The 20640-nt window shown below is 36.2% G+C and overlaps 1 pseudogene; it reads right to left on the reverse strand.

The window, feature by feature from the left end:
- Window positions 1-2926: 2926 nt before the first annotated feature.
- LOC102998534 (serine/arginine-rich splicing factor 3-like) lies at window positions 2927-3465 on the reverse strand (annotated as a pseudogene).
- Window positions 3466-20640: the final 17175 nt, after the last annotated feature.

Raw genomic sequence — 20640 nt, forward strand, 5'->3', positions numbered from 1 at the left:
ACAGAAAGATACCATTCTACTTTTTTCTGTTGTTGTGTATCTTATGTTTTATTCAAATAAAAGCCCTTTCAATGAGTAAAGATTAGAACAATTACTTTGGAAAAAATAATACAGCGTTTGGGCAACTTCTGGAATTCAATATTCATAAATTTTGCTGAATAACACCGTTTTGATAATTATTACAGATTCACTTTATCCTAAAATAATTGATTCTAAAGAGATAGTAAATTCTTACTTCACAAGAGGACACATGCAATGTAATCATAAAGGTAAATAATAATGACAGGTAACATTTTTGAGTGTTTACATACCACCCAGCATTCTAAATAGTTTATGTGCATTATCACTCTGAATGCTTACAATCACACTATGAGGTAAATGCTATGATTAAACCCATTTTTCAGCTAAGTAATGAGAGGTTTAGTCTTGCTCAGGGTCACAGAGTTGACCAGAATCTGAAGTCTCAACCTGTAATTATAGTGCTTCATGATCAATGCTAAGTTACAGAAAAAATAAACATATTTTAAAACATATGTGGTAGTAGATTAAATATATATGGAATAGCTTGGTAGCAACAACCAAAAGTGAGATTCAGAATTAAAATAACATCTTATAATTTTAACTAGTTTAAACCATTTTAAACCACACTGACAGATATTTATTAAGTCAATATAAATAGCAATTAAATTGCATATAAATATTATACATGTATATTTTATGAAAGATCTACACTCTTTTTACTATAGATGAGTGTACATGTTCAACTAACCTTTTATACACACTCTCTAGCAAGTGCCAAATAAAACCAGATGTAAGAAAATTACATGATCAAACTTTAAAGAAATAGAATTCTCAAATAATATACACAATAAAAGATAGAACCCAGCTGTATGCTGTTGCAAAAGAAATGAGCACAGAAGAATAGATTTTTTCCACTCTATTTTATTATTATTATTAACCCTGTAAAATGAGATTCAGTACTCCACCTTAATATTTATTTTCTTGCTAGAATTGTACCAGATGGAAGAGTTTTATGTAACTGAAAACATTGATTGGTATGTCCTTCTGTTAAGAGTATTATCACCAATATAATTCTACTTTCTTTTGTATCTCAACAAATATTATTTTTTCTTTTTATGTCATGCCATATAACCCTTTTTCTATTGTTATTATGTCATACTATGTAACCCTTTCAAAATACCCCTTTCATATATTTTGCACGTCTTTTCAAAACCAGGCCACCTATGAGTCATATGTCAACGCTGAATATCAAAAAGGATAAACCAAAATGTAGTCACATAACCTAACCAATCTGCCAAGCAAGAAACCAAGGATATAGTAAAATGGGAAAGGCCTGCTATTAGAATCTTAAATAAATATTTATGGAAAATAGTTTGGAGCAAGAAGTTTACAGAGGCTCAAAAGAAATGCTATAGCAGACATTAACCTTAACATCACTTAACTGTCCAAAGGAATATGGGGAATTGAGCAGTCAATGCATCAACTGAAGGGTGCAGAAAGTAGAAGTAGGGATGTACTTCATGAAGCAAAAATGCAGAATCACATATCAGAGGTTCTTTAAACTTCAGATGCAAAGGAACCTTTGCAAGTTCAATAGTGATGGAAGAATTGTTTGGCATGTGTCATCTTTTATATAATCCCTATGTACAAACGATTCACATATGTGTTTGTAATTATGGGAAGCTGCAGATAGATTTATTAAAACTTTTAACCTAAATTTGTCTCATCAATATTTTCCAACAGACAAGACTATACTACACTTAATATTAGCAAACATAAATGAAGAATTCATACAATACCAATGATGACTGGTGTTCAGGTATTTAGACTTCATGATATAAATTAATTGACTACATTTTTGTTTTGTTTGTTTGTAGCTTGTCTTCTTTATCCTCACCTACTCCTTTGCTTAACATAATTTATTATAGCTTATATTATTTTCTTATTAAAAGCTATAGAGACTCACTAAAACAATGACGAGATGCAATAAATAAAGAATATATTAAACCCATCAATGTTACCACCTAAAGACAATTATTTTTAGTTAACAACCTGTTATATAAGCACATATATATATTCATATATATGTGCGTGTGTATATATATGTATATGAGTTGATACTATAAGAAGGTATGTATGTATGTGTGTATGTATGTATGCATAGTCTTATTTCTAACAAGGAGATTATTCTGAATACATTTTTGATCATTTAAAAATGAACAGCATAACATGCTCATATTCTCATGATAATAAATACAAATCAAAAGCTTTATTCTTTAATAGCTATTATAAACAATAGTGTACAAATTATTCCTATTATTAAACATGTTCTCAGAATAATTACGTGAAATTAGAATTGTTAGATCAAGAGGTTTTTATGGCTTTCTGCACACTTTTTTTTTTTTTTTTTTTTGCTTCTTGAAAGAATTTGCCCTCCATCTTATCCCCTCACTGAAGGTGTAGCAGGAAAATCTTTCCTCTGCATCCTTAATAACCTCTTAACAATTTTGCCAATATAATACAAATAAAATATTTTACTTTAACTCGTATTTTTATTATATCTTTTCAAGTATTTATTGACATTGCTGTTCTTTTTTTGGAATGTTTATTAGTGTCTTTCACTCAATTTTTTTTTTTTTTTAAGCTGGTCAGGAGTTAGAGTTTTATTATCAGTCTAGGCAAGACTAAAAATTCAAAGCAAATTCAATTTTGTTTAAGGGAACATTGTAAAGTAACAATTCTTCATATTACATGCCTCACGTGATCCATTTCAAACCATAGAGAATTACACCTTTATGTGTCACTGTTCCAAGAGACAAACAAATGTGAACAGCTAAAACATTTTAAAAATGCACCAAGCTTATGAAGTCTCAAACAAAACTTGAATTTTCTGTACATACACCTGTCAAATGAAGTTATTTCCTGTACACCACTCCTCTTGCAAAGTGGTCTTCTGTTCCCTTTCATTTGACCTAGATCGGCTAGGAGACCAAGAGAAAGATCGGGACGGCTTGTGATTTCTTTCCAGGGACAGTGATCTCTCTCTTCTCCTATCTCTAGAAAGGGACCTGCTCTGGCTGCGGAAGAAGCTTCTCTGTCTTGGAGATCTGTGGCGAGGTGGAGGACTCCTCCTCCGATAATCATCTCGCGGGTGACGACCCCAAGGAGGCAGCCACGATTTCGACTTCTCTTTTCCCCATTCGACAGGTCCACTCTTACTCGGCAGCCACATAGTGTTCTCGCATCTAGTTCTCGGACAGCATTGGCTGCATCTCGGGGATCTTCACATTCAACAAGAGTGAAGCCAGGAGGGTTTTTAGCAACCCACACACTTCAGAGTGGTCCATAATAGCCTACAGCTCGTTCCAATTCAGTCTTGTTACCATTGTTTCCAAGATTACCTACATAAACTTTACACTCCAATGGACAGGAATCACGATGCATTTCGAGATCTCGGGTTAGAAACGCGGAGGCTCAGATCCACACACCCTTGGCTGGGTCTTCCCGGTCCCCTCCCGCGTGGCACCCGCAGATGCTCTCGCACACCCGTCGTCCGCGAAATGGCCTGGCAGGCGGATTCTTAACCACTGCGCCACCAGGGAAGCCCAGTGGTGATGTTTAGGAAGAGACTCCTCTCCTTTTAGAAGCACTTCTGTAGATATTTCAGTAATATATCTGGGATCTGTTTATCTTTTCATCCTCATCTTTCTCATCAGAAACTTGTGGTTTTACTCTTTCAGGTTCTTTTCCTTCCGGTGTCTGTTTGCTAGTTAGATCTTTGGGTTCACTTCTGTGTCTCTTTTCATCTTCGTATTCTCCTTCATTCATTTCAGCCTGAGCTCCTCCGGGCCTCGCATCGCTGTCTGGCTTCTCCTTAGATTTCTGTTTAGGTGTTAGTCCTTCGGTTTGACTTCTGAGTCTCTTTTCTTCCTGGAGGTGACCAGGCTTTACTTGATCATCTCTTTCTTCTTCTTCCACGTGTGTTCTTGGTCTTACTCTTCCCGGTTCTTCTGCAGGGAGCAGTCCAGCAACTCGCTCTCTGGATGCAACTCTACGTCTCTTTTCCTTCTGGTCTTTTTTCGTCTTCATCGACAGAATCATCTGATTTTGCTTTTTCAGGGTCTTCCTCAGGTTTCCGTTTGGCAGGGCCCCTTGTGAAATGAGATGTGATGGTGGTCTGCCTGGTAGTTTGCCTTGTAATCCTGGGGCTACATGAGACTTCAGCTGATTCTGTTTCTCCATTGGACTCGCTTCTCCTGGGCATGCAAAGTTTGGAAACAGGTCTGGGGGACTAGTTTTTCTCTGCTATTTCCACTCTGCGCTCCTCACCACTTGTCTGGCTCCCGTTTTCTAGACATCCATTCACTTCCTGACTGAAAGCATGAGCTCCGTTCTCAAGGACAAATCTTTATTTAAACGGGATTTGACTTTAGCCCAGTAGCCCTCCTCTGATAATTCTTCTTTATGTAATTTGGTTTCCAAGTCACATAACTGATTCTTTATTTCTGTCTGCAGAAATTCAGGCAAGAGATTCCATTTCTCCTACACGCATTCCTATTCAGTTAAACTATCTCTTTCCAAATCTCTGAGCCCGATGGTCGCGATGATTTCGTGAGCAGCATCGTGGGGTCTGTCGTAGACCGGCAGTGGCCACGGGTAGACGGCGGGCTCGGCCCCCATGGGCGACTTGAGCCTCAGCTCCAGCTTCTCCCCCATGTCTGCGAGTGGCCGCCGCACCATGCCAGTCGGGAGGTGGCGGAGGGGCGGGGCCTTTCACTCAATTTTAACCTGGAATATTTGTCATTTTTTTGGTTTTGCTTTGTGAGCGTTTTCAGAGACAGAAATTTATTGTTTACAATAAATTAAGCAAATGCTTTTTCTAGTTAATTGTTTTGATTTTATACTGTTTGTAATTTTTTTGCACACAGACAACCAATGTTAATTTTTATGTAGTTAAAACAATTAGTGTTTTCCTTAATGGTTTCTACTTGTCTACTTACGCAGTTATTCTTAAAAAGGCCATATATATATAATACTAATTTTGCTTAATCATAAATACTCTCTTCAATCATCTGGCTTAAGTTCAACTAAATTTTTCCATACACAATGTTGCCATTCTTTTAACTGTTTACTTACTCCTAATATGTACAATCTTGCTGGATATTGAACATCACATTATTATAGCTTTTATTGAAACTATTTATTTATTGAACACTTACATTGAACCAGGTTCAAAATTGCTCAAAATTCAATTAAAAATCTCCATAAACTATGAAGTATGCAGTAAAATTCCATTTCACAAATAAGAAAACACAGAATCACATTAAATAATTTAAATAGTTGAAAGAAGTTTTGATATCAAGTGTATTTGTGTTTTGTTAAACACAAATACTGCTTTTTTAAGCTGTTTTAGGAAGTTTTAAAAAAATCTATAAGTGGATGAATAAAAAAGTAAAATAATTCTAATGATGTATGCTATAATTTATTCAGTTAAGTCTTTTCTTGTAGTCTAACACTCTAATTCTTCCCACCAAACATAAAGAATTGCCTTGAATGCCATACGCCTAAAGTTCCACACTAATTTTTAACATTAACCAAATAAATCTGCCAATAAATTATCAAATTAGAAAGAATGTTCCCACATTGTATGATAATTTACCATAAACACAATTATTAAAAAAATATAGTAAAATTTGGAGGGCAGATTTTGCATACAGCCTATTATTCTATAGTGCATAGTTTGTAAGCAAATAAGATTTGTTAAATCAGCGAATATGGAAGCATTAATGACTTTATTAATTTACCTAGGATACACCATTCTGAGAAAACCAAATTTAGTTTTGACCCTTTACTCTCAATGAACATAGGTAATTTTAAGTGAATAAATTAAAATAAGTCAGTGTTAAATACTAGGATATCATTTGTTTATTGGAGACTGTTGATCCAATTCCTTTCTCCTTTGTATCTGCAAAGCACCATTTCAGTACCTTTTAAAGTTAACGTGATGTAAACTATCCACATGGCAGGGATATACAATAATGCAAAGCAGATGAATTTCAGCCCCACGGGAATTTGCAGTGAGTGAAAAAGGGTTTTATTATCCCTCTAGGCAATTGCGCAGATGAATGTCAGAAAAGCTGATAATTTTAAGCTCATAAATAAGAAAAAAGTAAGTAAACAACTTTATCCCCAACCTCTTTGTAGTGATGAAGCAAATTTTAAATGATTTAATAGATTCGATGCTTCATATCATTTTCTATAACTGGAAAAAACGAACAGTTTAAAAATAATGTTATAGTGGAGAAGAGCAGAGAGAGCTAAGTACTTGGTTATGACCACATGCATATTCTTAAATAGAAACCTAAGAATAAGGCAAGAAAACCCTACGAAAGAAGCCTGCATAACACAGGAAGAGATGCCAGTTTATAATCTACTTGTTTTAGAATAGTCAGTTACTGTTACTTTGTTTCTTACCTAATGAATAAAGAGATATGGGAAAGGAATTTTAAGTATAAGGAAGTTTAAAGATATTTGTATGCAATCCTAAAGAGCCGATGTTATTTTTTCAATTATTTTACTGATGAATAAACTAAAGTTCAAAGTCAAACAGCCATTAAGTGGCAAAATCTCAGCTCATGTCCATATTTGTTTAATTAAAAAATGTTCTTCCACTTGACCATAAGAACACTTACAGAAGATTCCATAAAAAATAGAACTATAAATATTTGTTAGCTAAAACATATTCATTTTAATGACATTACAATAAATGTACATAAAATAATATCTATTATAATGTCTAAAAATACATTAAAATAAATGTGAACAATGAATTAGATTTTTTTAAAGCATCAAGTCATCATGGCAACCTTCAAAATTTACAGTCCTTTACTTGCATGCAACTATTATTTACTACTGACTACTAAATATAGTTGCACTCCTTCCTAGAGCACTTTATTCTCTACATGCAAATAAACATAAAAACAATGTGTTTCTAACCTAAACATTCTAATAAACACAAACAAAGCAACCAAGAGCTAGGACTGGTTCTTCATCATTTAACTAAAATTTTGTAAGATTTTAAAAACAACAAGCATAAATATAATACAGAATGTTCAGAGTTAAAATATCATCATCATCTTTTAGTTTTAAGCTGTGGCTTTATGTTATTCTACATTATATTGTCAGATTCTTATTTTACAAAGGTCAAAGTCAGAAAGAAATACATATATACACATATATATAGTAGTCAGAAGTATGTACTTGTGCATAAATCTAATAGAAACATAATGTGTGGAATGTAAATTGTAATCAAAATGTAACATATATTTTTGTCTCCCATATTCCCTTCAAATTTATTTAATTGATAAATCTTTTGCTGTGCCATTGGTAGAAATTTAGGTAGGTCTCACTGACTTTTCTGTTAACTTTTTGGTGATCAAGGGTCCTATATTGATTTTTAGTCCCTGAAAACAGAGATTAAATCAAAAATTAAAAATATCTAGTCCAAGATGTCATTTAACATAAATCTTCACTATAAACTAAGACTTCTTTTCCACATTGCCAGCAGTTGGCGTTCTCTGACATTTGGAAGGAGAAGTCCTTGGCTTTTTTATCTTCCTGCTCTGCCTACCTCTAAGTATGGCAGAGAGAAGGATAAGGGGAATAAAACATTTTTCACTTGAACTGATCACTGTTTTTTCCTGTTATAAATTAGTACTGGGCCTAGCAAATGTTTAGAATTATCTCTTTTTCTACTGGGACACTAAAAGTTCTTCTGAGATTCCTGGGGTTTTCTCCCACCTGTACTTCTTTTGACTCTGATATATAAGTAGTTCAGAAGGTGGTTTGCAATCCTTCAGAAGCCCCTAGGAAGCCCTTATATACCTCTGGCTTCTTGCTGCTTGAGTCTCTTTGTCCCTGTATGTGAGTGACCCATCAGCCAGGTCCCAAGAAGATTCCACAGTGGCATTGGTCTTCTAGTGCATAGCTCATTTCTGGTTTATAGGAAATACACAATCTCTTCTCCAACAAACTCAGAGTACAGTCTGATTCCAACCCTAATGCAACTGACCTGGCCCTGAAACCATAGAATTGATTCGCTCTCTTTATCCTCAAGATTTTCTGGATCAGATAATCCCCAAATTACAGTGGTCATGCATTAAGTTCTTAAGTGATCCACTTAAAGCACCACCACCTGCTAGGCTTCATGTGGCAAAGCTGGCAACTACCTCTTTGGGTGGAGGAGGAATATAGCTTATAGAAAAACTTCAGGAAATTCACTCTCTTCTACATGATCTAATCCAGGTTTCACATATTCTTGATTTCACTAAGTGGTCTAGGATTCAGGGACCCAGTTCTAGAAACTTTTCTGAGGCAAATCCTACTATTTCCCTGACTAATGGGCATTTCTTGAATCTATGAATATCTGTATAGAGATAATTGTGTATGCGTAGATAGATAGATAGGTAGACAGAGTTGAGATTAGTTAGTAGTTGAGATTTTCAATCTTCTTAAACTCTTCCCCATCTAGAGTCCTCTAGTTTTATAAGAGTAATTTAAAAAATAATTTTCAAATGAAATATGTGAGATATATGTTTTCTGAATTTTTTTTTATTTCCTTAAATATGTCCACGTTTACAAGGAAAAATAATTTGCCTGGTATATGATTCTTGGTTTGCAATAGTGTGAAGATGCTATTCATTGTCTTCAAACTTTCATGATTTCAAATGTGAAGTCTGATGCCAGAAAGAGAAAATGAAGACTGATTCTGTTTTCGGTTTAAGTAATCAGGGGAAGAATACAGTTGACATTTATTAAGATGAAGAAGAAATTCAGAAAGAGCAAGTTTGGGGAGAAAGACTAAAGTTTTGTTTTTGGTTTTGGATGTGATAAGTTTGAGATATCAGACATTTACATGAAGATGTAAAGTCAGCAGTTGGAAATCTGAGCCCAAAATGCGTAAGAGAAATTCAGCAGGAAATATTTGAGATTTATAAGCCTATAGATAATATTAAAAGCCATAAGACTAAGTGAGATGAGTTACTGAGTGAATGATGATAGAAAAGAGTTGAGCTTCAAGGACTGAATCCTGTGTCATATCAATATTTGGTGATTAAGAAGAAGAGCAGAAAAGGAGAGATCTGAGGAGAGGGGCTAGAGAAAAACAGTTTAGGGCTGTGTACCAAAAAAAGCCAAGTGAGTAAAGATTTTCAAGCACTTTATCAAATTATGCTTATAGGTCAAATATGATGAGGACAGATAGTTGAGCACTGGATTTATCAATATAGAAATCATCAGTCTCTTCATCAAGCTCAGCCTGGGTAAGTGCTGGGGGGTGAAAGTGTAATTAGACTAGATTTAGGAGACAATGGTAGGAGGGAAGTTGGAGATAAGGAGTGTAGATAATTCTTTCAATGGGTGTTGATGTGAAAGGGAACAGAAAACTATGGCCTTAGATCCCTCTTTGCCAAGCTCAGAGGTAGCAGAATTTGCAGGTAGGTAAATCCTGAAGGAAATTAAATAAGCTTGGGAGTCAATTCCGGACTGGAAATTCTTTGTCTGAGAGGGAATTTGGGGCAAAATCTCATTAAGGCAAAAAAGTTTTTCTGAGACTTTAACCTTATAAAGTAAAGTGACTAACAAAGAGCAGCTATACCTGGAGGAGGAAATCAGGGTGAAGTTGCATGATGCAATTGTGCTAGAAGCTGGAAATATCAGAGGCTAATATAGCTCCACAGAATTTTTTAAGTCCCCAGAGAAAATTCAATGGACAATTTTAATTCTGCAGATTAACAGTAGAGCTTTTTAACTTTCCAAGGGTTTTCACATAATCTATCCTATTTGATCCCCATGACAAACTGTGAAACAAGCAAAGTTTTATTTTTTTCAATTTTACTAATGAGGAATTGAGACACAAAGAATACATAACATTTGTTCAAGATCACAAAACCAGCAAACTGTAGAACTGGGATTGAGACCAGGTCCCCTGATTATAAGTCTAGCACTGTTTTCACTAAATGAAGTTGCAAGTCATAACTGAGAAATGGAAGACTGCCAAGAAACTGCATAATTTATATATCAATTGGTAAAAGTTACCTAGGGACACTATTTATGTCTAAAATTTAATTATGTTAAACTTGTAGCTATTCATCTTACCAACAAACTAAAATGATATATCAATTAAAGTTACTGTGCTCTTGTTTTCCACTCTGGAAGGCAGACTGTGACTGCCTAAGTAGTTAACAGGGCACTTTGGGTTTGCGTATTAATAATACAGACTTGAAAGATTTCTCTGCCACCCGTTTCCACACTATTTCACAACTTAATACCTGCATAGCTCTGGGTGCATTAACTATTAGTGACTCAATTTTCTAATCTTTAAATTAGGGAAAGTTTGATCTACTACAAAACATGGATGCAAATAAGAATTAAATATTGAAAATGAGTACAATGTTAGTTAAAAATGTTTATCAGTGAATGTGTTTCAATTTGGACCCCTAGGCACACCATAGTGGTCATACTGGTTTAGCTTTAACTGGAATATTTTGAAGACTCTGCCCTATTTCATTCATATAAATGGTGAGTCAATCAGGAAGGAGAGTATAGAACAATGAAAATTTTAAATTGAGAACTTGAAAAGTTAATGTAGAACTAACAAAATTGCAAAGCTGGAAAGAAAAGACAAACTAAACAACTCAAATATTAAAATACATGAGTAATAAAGGGAAAAATCATATACTGCCAAATGAGTTATTTCATCTCAATAATTTTTTCTGACACCTTCAGTCAGACTTTCCAGAAATTCAATGGGACAATAAAAATATGTAAAGCTAGATCTCAATTGTATTTTACTCATGATTTACACAGATAAATAATCCAGGTTCTCTACCAAAATCCTGGTCACCCTGAATTCTTCTTTTTTTCTCATAACTTCCATTTAATTGTCAGCAAATCCTGTCAGGTGTAACTTCAAAGTTCAGTTGATCCTTGAACAACTCTGGGATTAGGGGAACTGCCTTATGCACTGTTGGAAATCTGGATATAACTTTACAATTGGCCCTCTGTACCCCCAGGTCTGCATCCCTGGATTCAAACAACCATAGATCCTGGAGTAGTAAAGTATATATTTAGTGAAAGAAATCCTAGTATAAGTGGACCTGTGCAGTTCAAACACTTGTTGTTCAAGGGTCAAATGTACATCCATAATAAGGCCATACCCACCTCACCACCTCCACTGCTAATAACCTCTTCCAAGCCACCATCACCCCTCAGTCTCCTGTGTGCTCCTCCTGTTAACCTACTCAACTCCAACTGCTCTGGCCTCATTTCCCTACTTCAAAATCCCCAGGCTCAGGACTTCAGGGTTTTTGACTTGCCTTTACCTAATCTTAGAATGCTCTTCCCCAGATGATTACATAGTACCTTGCCTCTCCTTCTGCAGATCCTTGCTTCCCTGTGAGCTAACCCTTGCCCCATCTCCCTATTTGAAATTGCGGCACGACAGTTCCATAATCTCTGCTTTAAATTTTCTCCTGAGTCATTAGTACTATACTTATGTATTTATTTTATTTCCTTCTCTTTCTAGGATGTAAAGTTCTGTGAGGGCAGGGATTTTTGTCTACTTTTTAACTGCTATATCCCCATGTCATAGAATAGTACTTGCCCAGTAGTAGATAATGAAAAAGTATTCTTGGAACACATTACTCTTTTTAAATAATTAGAAAAAAATTAATTTATGAAATAACATAGATATTTACACATCTAATAGTTTATTTTCCCACTGTATTTTCGTACAAAACTATCTGCCATTAAGTATTTTGTGGAAATAATCTTAAAGGAGACCTCTACAAAAAAATTAATTTTTAAGTAACTTATTTTTCTCAATATGTATCGTATATTTATATTTTTATCGTATAAAATATCTTTAGAGGAATTTTCATCTTATCTCAACATTGTATACTAGTCCTAAACTAATAAACACTATCTAAACTATAAAATTATTAGGTCGGTGTACAAAGTTGTGGGAACATACCAAAAAGTAAATACCAGTGACCCAATGCCCCAACCTGAAGGCATAAATAATATTTCACAAAGGCTGTTTCATGCTTTCATCATTGATAGATTAGACATCATACACAATTGAGTTTCAGAGGTAGAAGCAATGGTTGGCAGAACACATGTTCAAAATTTAAATTGGTCTTCATTATCCGGAAAAAGGATCATAAATAAATGTAACAGAATTAAGTTACAAGATCATTGTAGTACATCCTAGGGTGAACAAAAAAACTGAATAAAAGAGGAAAGAAATATAATTTTTAAAAAGCAGCAAAATTGTTTAATTCGTACTTTATTTATTAGCCACTATCCTAGACAAAGAATAGGATAAGAAATGAGTAAGCCATGGCACCTAGCGTCAAAAGCTTCTTTTCCATTGCAAGGAGGCAGAAAGAAACACCAAAATAAAATGCAAACTGCAAGTTCAAAATGTCCATAAGTGCTGAACTAGAGGAATGCAAACATTAGGAACACAGTGGGAAAAAATAATTATGAATGAGATCATTAATATGTGATCTTCCTCTTAGCTCCAGCACAAGCAGTCATACCATTATCTTCCCCATGCCCTTAATCCTAACTACTGTGGGAAGAAACAGATTGTCTCCATTAAGCAAAAGGATTGGATTCCTGCCATCCAGCTCTGCTCCAATTAGCAATGAGTAAGGAAGGGAAGAATAACACAAAATAGCATGCTCACAGAAGTAAGTTCCTGAAGGTGGATGGTGTGCAATTCTCCCAGAGAGAAGTATGAGCAAAGCAAACCCCAAGAATACTGAAGCTTGAAAAAGTGCTTTTATGTATTATCTATGAAGGCTGAAGAGAGGGGACAAGGAACTGCAAGAATTCAAGCCATTTGCTTGCTTTTTCTCCCTTAATGGACACTTAAAAAATCTGTATTCATTACTTATTCAGTCAGTACCCTAGTTCAGTTCTGCTGCCCACTTGCACAATCAGCAGACTCCTAAGGAGATTCTCAGCCCCTGAGAATGAAAAGAAGATGTTGTGCTTGAATCATGGAGAATGCTGAAGTAGAAAAACAAATTACAAATTTTAAGATATTTATTTGAAACTTGAGAACAATCTTGGTTCTGTTCTTGGGAGTGAGAAGCTTGACAGGGAAGATTCCTGGTTTTGACCAGAACCTCACTGTTATCTATATAAGTAGATTTCACTTGAAAAAAAGAGATTTTTTTCCTATAAGATCAAAAAATAATTCAAGAGATAGTAACAATATCTAGTGGAGCTAACAGAAAATGAAGCAAGTAGAAAATATTAGACAAGTGTTTTGGACTGGAGACTATGTTTTTTAAGAAGTCATAAAGCAGACTTTATAAAGTTCAAGCACTTCAAATTCCCCTGTTAGCCTCAGGTAAGTCACTTAGAAATCTCAGCTGAGATGGTTTGTCATTCTGTTCAATCATGAGGTAATGACTAGATAATTCCTCACTGTTTTTACCAGAACTGTTATTTCTGTGAGGAAAAATCAGAAGTACCAAATCAATTCTTAGAGTAACTTACTCTTTACTATTATTTTAATTTTTGACTCTAAAATAGGAAGGTTCCTTTATGGTTCTAAAAATATCTTACAACTGTATTTTCCATAAGTCTTTTGAAGACATTTATGTTTGGACAGTTAACAAGTCACTAGGGAGTTTGTGGATAGGAAAAAGCACAACCCTAACAGTAAGCCCATGTTTTTATAAAGGAGGCCGGGTGTTTTAAAGTTGTGGGCTGCAAAGCTGTGGTTAGTGAAGAAATTAGTCATGAAAACACAGCATAGCACAGCAGGGATTTATTATGCATGAACCACTTCCATTTTTTGTTTATTTGAAATAAGCTAGATGGTGAAAAGTGCTGAAATTTCCTCGTGGCGCATAACTTTAGGGGAGTGCCCCTCTCTCCTCCTCAATACATCATGCTGATTGAGATTATTCGGAAGATCTTATTACTGCCCAAAACTGAAAGTAAAGCAAGGATTTCAACACATGGAAAATTCCAAATGTGCAAACATGGAACTTACCACACCCATAACTGAATATTCAGTTTGTTTTTCTGAAAATCAGCACACACGTACATGAGTTTTAAGATTAAAGTAGACACCACTCCCCAAACATGAATGTGAAATGCAGAATTTGGTGCAAATAGGCTTACTCAGAATTACAAATCCTAAATGGGAGAACTTAGGAAACATGTTCGTTTTCTCCAGAGGAATACATTTGAAGTTCCTGTAATACTTTTAACATACTAATAAGCTTTAAGGAATTGCGTAAAGGGCTTAAAATTTTTTAAATGCTTCAAATAACTAACTCTTGAATTTGTAGCTAATTTGTTTTTCTCCTTCTACACTCTCTAAGCACAACATCTCCTTTCCAAGAGTGCATTTGTGCATCTCTGCTCTTTTATTTCAACACCACCTCGATATACTCAGAGAATGGACACCTTACTTTAGATAAGCATATGATAAAGGATTTGATATCACATTATCACCTCCAATCATATTTGGTATTCTGTGAAAGAAATTATTTCTCAATTGTAACTAATATAGGATAAGAATCTTGAAAGTCTAACCTATCTTTACGTTAGATGGAATGAATGTGTTCGGTCAGGTGTGTTTGAACAGATATCCCCCTCCCCCTGGATTATCCTCTCAGCTAGGAAGCGTCTTCCATTAAAATGAAGATATTATTCTAAAAGTTCCTTTTTAATTTTAGAGAGTATATATCTTACCAAAAAAAGGTAACATTAAAGCAGGAAGACTAGGCAATAAGTTTATATGAGTCAAGGCTAGGGCACCATGAGAACATGAAAGACTGGGAGAGAAGAAAAACTGAAGTGTGGAAAAGGTTCAGAAAAGGAAATTGAGGTATAAAAGGTTATAATGCAAGATTATTCTTATAACATCTATTCCTTAATTGAGACAGTGAAATGCATCAATAAATCATGAGATATTAATACAGGAAATACTGTATAACAATGGGAAAAATAAGCTGATGATATATATGTAATGTATATGAATCTCAAGGAAAAGATGTTGAATAAAAGAAGCTAGAAACAGAAGAGTTCTTACTGTATGTTTTCACTCATATGAAGATCAAAAAGAGATGAAAGTAGTCAGTAGTGCCTGAATTCAGAAAAATCATTAACTTTGGGAGGGAGGATGATGACTAGAAGGGGTGGTGTGTTATGGACAGAGAATGTTACCCTATATAATGACGATGCATAGTTATACACACACACACACACACACACACACACACACACACACACACATATATATGTATAAAACTAATTTATCTTAAGTACTCTGACAGCCAAGTGAGGCAGACAGACTTTAAGGTGTCCTCCTTTGGTCTCCACCTCCTGCTATTTATGTTCTTATGTAACTTTCTCCCCTTGAGTGTGGATTTAACCTATTGACATGTCTTTAATGAATAAAATACAGCAAACCACTTTTGTGTTTGCTACATAAGATTATGACTTTTGTCTTGCTAGCAGACTCATTCTTTTGCTGACTTTGATAAAGCAAATTGGCATGTTGGAGCGGCCCACTGGCAAGGCACTGAGGATGGTGGCCTCCAACCAACTGCAAGGGAGGAATGAAGCCGTCAGTCCCAAACCCCTAAACTATGCCCGGATCCATGACCCATAGACAATGAGATAATAAGTATGTTGTTTTAAGATGTGTCGGGACAATGTGTTATGTTGCAATAAACAATACACCAAGCAAAACGAGTCTGTAAGCCAAGTTAGCCAATGATCTACCAGTTCTGGATAGCTGAAAAGTATATAATGGTATAAAGCAGATTATTTGAAGTGTTTTTTCTTGCACTTATGTTATGACTGTTAGAGGTATGTGTACAAATAGTCATACTTTGAGTTTGCCTTGGACTAAGGAGTTTCCCATGATGTGGGTCTTTCCATTTTAAAAAAAAGATAGTCTTGGGCAAAAGAGGAAAGTTGGTCACCCTACAAATTGACAATATAATCTTTTTAGCTGTGTTTTGTTGTTAAAACATAACAGAGGCTTAATATTTGTTATGTGAATTAATTTTCAAAATAAATATTTTAAAAATAAGTACTTCTAAACTTAAGAAAGTCATGAAAAGAAAGCTATAAAGATTTTTTTAAAACTTTTTCTCTCTTTTCTTCTTTTCATTCTCTTTCTCTCTGCATGAAACCAAGATATGAGAAATCAATTATAATTCCATAAAGTAAAGCCTTGGAGCCCTATTTTAGAGAATCTGTCTGAATACATTGCCATTAATGATGACAAAGCCTTGCTGAGATATCATGAATCAAGAGAGTAAAGGTCAGTTTTGACCAGAGTTGTCATCACTAGTCAGTCTCAATGCAACAATTTCCATTTCAGTGACACTTAAGGGAGGATGAGACAAAATAATGAGCTCTCCAAATAACTGGTCTTAAACAGTAAATGGCATCTTCTATTGTAAAACTTGTAGAAAAGACTGAGTCACTTTTTCAGGATCACCCCCATTAAAACACAATCTATCTCTCTGTCTCTGTCTCTCCGTCTCTGTCTCTTTCTCTCTCTCTCTCACAAACACACACACACAACACAAGCCTACTTTTAATTCCACATACCTCTTTATTGCATGTTAAAAATATTGTACATTTTCTCTTAAAAAGGTAGAAGGCAAACATTAATTGTTCAAAGATTGTTGTATATTCTTATTTACAGTGAAAGAAAATCAAAGTAAATCATAAATTAATAACTTTAAATTTATTTCAACCTTTCATACATACATGGTTTAATCTGTTTGTTTAAAGAGTACTGTATATTATTAAAAATATTGAAGCTGATGACTTTCTAGGAGAGATAATAATTAGACCTAATAATGACCATAAAATTGTCCTTGCATCAGATGATTTGGGCAGTACTCAGTCTAATTTTTGGAAGTTATTTATCCCATTAACTTGAAGGTTATCTGAAATTACTACTGCTTTTATCTCAATATCTTGGGTTGTGACATTAGAAATCCTAGAAAATTAGAAATCCCTGTTAAAATGCAATTAGATCACTTGAAAGAGAACATATATTTAGCCATTAGTATCCTTTTACCCATTAGCATACACTGCTTAAAGTTCTTATTTATAACCCAGAAGAGAACAAAGCTGGAAAACAAGACATGAGACCACTGCATTTTGCTGAGGAGAAGAAAAATTTGAAGTATGTGTGGTTTCTTTGCTGGAGGGTTAGATAAGAAGTATTAGGAATAGTCTGGAAACTGGTGAGGATGATCCATCCCAAAGGAAAGACAGCATAGAATATTAAAAATAAGCTGCAATATATTATATAAGTTGCACTACACTATATTGTACTTGAATTTTAAGTTTTGTTAATAACTTTTCTCAAATTAGATCTTCTGTGATATTAGACTCCTTTATGCACAGATGGGAAAGCAGAAACCTAGTCTTGAGTGCTTACATAGAAAAGTTCATTTGCAAGGGTTGACATCGCCTCAAATATAGTTCATATTTCAACATATCTTCATAACACCTTGTAAAATGAAAACAACCTTTGCTTTTGTTTAAACAAGCAGCATATTCTCTGATATTCATGGCAATCTGGTAAGAGAAAAATCATTTCCCTGTCTGAACTAGATTTTTAGAACTCTACAGTACACAGGATTAACATTTAAAAAATAGGTTTATGTCCCTCGGAGGTGAAGAAATTAAAAAAAGACAAACAACAGTAACATTCCAGCAGGAATATATTTAAAATAATTCACAATATAATGATCTCAAGTAAAAGCATTTGAGTAACATGCTTGATGGATTGTGGTATTTAGCTGTACCTAATGTGCACATAGCTCACATCTGTGCTGCTCTATGAAAAGTAAATGATCACCATCATCAAGAAAGTGGTGGAGCACAATGTTAAATGTGCAGCATGGAGAGCCACACTGCCCAGGTTCAATGTCCAGATCTGTCACTTACCAGCTTTTGTGGTCTTAGGAAATTACTTAATCTCCCAATTTCCTCAGCTATCAAAAGAACTACAGGGACTTACTTCTCTGGTGGCGCAGTGGTTAAGAATCTGCCTGCCAATGCAGGGACACGGGTTTGAGCCCTGGTCCGGGAAGATCCCACATGCCGTGGAGCAACTAAGCCTGTGCACCACAACTAGTGAGCCTGTGCTCTAGAGGCCACGAGCCACAACTACTGAAGCCCATGTGCCTATAGTCTGTGCTCCACAACAAGAGAAGACAATGCAATGAGAAGTCCGCGCACTGCAACGAAGAGTAGCCCCTGCTCGCCTCAACTAGAGAAAGCCCACGTGCAGCAACGAAGACCCAATGCAGCCAAAAATAAATAAGTACATAAATAAATAATTAATTTAAAAAAAGAACTATAGTCATTGTTAAAACTTTCAATAGATAAGGTGGCACATAGTAGGAGCTTTCAATTGGACAAAATGGCTGAAGGCGGGGGCAGTTTGTGAAAGATAAAATTGTGTTCTTCCCAAAGCCTGATAGGTACACTCTTAAATGGAAAGACAGAGGATCTGAAGGAGTGGACAAAGAAATATAGCAGATTAGAGAATTATATTATGAAAAGAGTAACGGTACAGTTACTGCATATGGAACTGAGAATTAAACAGATAAATCTACTAAATTTTCTACAGAACTGTACTGTCAACAGAACCACCAGCTGAGACCATAAGAATTTATGCCTTAAATAATCACTGGGAAAATCTTCTAAGAGCCAAAAGCAGGCTAAGAAAGCTGGTCAGCCTCCAAGTAGCAAATGTCACGGCATAGTCACTTCACAGGTGGCTAATGATGATAATGGAAAAGGAAGAATCTCTGAGAGTGAATGATGAACAAGGAAGCTACTCCCGGGGAGCAGATTTAGAGGCTTAACAAGGGACATTCCCCATTCCTAGGATGGCAAGCCCTTGAAATATCTGCCCCAAAAGATTTCAGAATTTTCAATGATCAGTTTATGCTATGTTTCTCTGATTTTTCCCATTCACAATTCCCCAGAGCAATATTTGTTGAATTTTCCCTGTCTCTGTTCCACCATTGTGTATATCAGGTGTACTGAGGACAGCACAACGTGTGTTTTTAGTTTAAAGTGCTCTGGTTCGGGGGACCTTCGAGATGGCAGAGGAGTAAGACGTGGAGATCACCTTCCTCCCCACAAATACATCAAAAATACATCTAAATGTGGAACAACTCCTACAGAACACCTACTGAATGCTGGCAGAAGACCTCAGACTTCCCAAAAGGCAAAGACCTCCCCACGTACCAGGGTAGGGCAAAAGGGAAAAGAAAAAACAGAGACAAAAGAGTAGGGATGGGACCTGCACCTCTGGGAGGGAGCTGTGAAGGAGGAAAAGTTTCCACACACTAGGAAGCCCCTTCACTGGCGGAGACGGGGGGGGGGAGGGGGAAGCTTTAGAGCCACGGAGGAAAGCACAGCAACAGGGGTGCAGAGGGCAAAGCAGAGAGATTCCCTCACAGAGGATCGGTAACGACCAGCACTCACCAGTCTGAGAGGCTTGTCTGCTCACCCGCCGGGGCTGAAGGGGCCTGGGAGCTGAGGCTCGGGCTTCAGAGGTCAGATCCCAGGGAGAAGACGGGTTGGCTGCATGAACACAGCTTGAAGGGGGCTAGTGCACCACAGCTAGCCGGGAGGGAGACCAGGAAAAAGTCTGGAACTGCCTAAGAGGCAAGAGACCATTGTTTCAGGGTGCATGAGGAGAGGGGGTTCAGAACACCGCCTAAACGAGCTTCAGAGACAGGCGTGAGCCGCGGCTATCAGCGCAGACACCAGAGACCAGAATGAAATGCTAATGCACCAAAAGAAGCCTGTGTGCAAGCACAGGTCACTATCCACACATCCCCTCCCAGGAGGTTGTGTAGACCACCACTGCCAGGGTCCCATGATCCAAGGACAACCTCCCCCGGAGAACACACGGCATGCCTCAGGCTGTTGCAATGTCACACCAGCTTCTACCGCCGCAGGTTCGCCCCTCATTCCATACCCCTCCCTCCCCCTGCCCTGAGTGAGCCAGAGCCCCCTAATCAGCTGCTACTTTAACTCTGTCCTTCCTGGGCTGTGAACAGACACGCTTAGGTGACCTACATGCAGAGGTGGGGCCAAATACAAAGCTGAACCCCAGGAGCTGTGCGAACAAAGAAGAGAAAGGGAAATCTCTCCCAGCAGCCTTAGGAGCAGAGGATTAAATCTCCACAATCAACTTGATGTACCCTGCATCTGTGGAATACCTGAATAGACAACGAATCATCCCAAAATTGAGGCAGTGGACTTTGGGAGCAACTGTAGACTTGGGGTTTGCTTTCTGCATCTAATTTGTTTCTGGTTTTATGTTTATCTTAGTTTAGTATTTAGAGCTTATTATCACTGGTAGATTTTATTAATTTGGTTGCTCCCTTCCTTTTTATATATATATATATTTTTTTTTCCTTTTTCTCTTTTTGTGAGTGTGTATGTGTATGATTCTTTGTGTGATTTTGTCTGTATAACTATGCTTTTACCGTTTCTCCTAGGGTTCTGTCTGTCCTTTTTTTTTTTTTT

Source organism: Balaenoptera acutorostrata, chromosome 7 (genome assembly GCF_949987535.1).
Source record: "Balaenoptera acutorostrata chromosome 7, mBalAcu1.1, whole genome shotgun sequence".
NCBI classification, from domain to species: Eukaryota; Metazoa; Chordata; class Mammalia; order Artiodactyla; family Balaenopteridae; genus Balaenoptera; species Balaenoptera acutorostrata.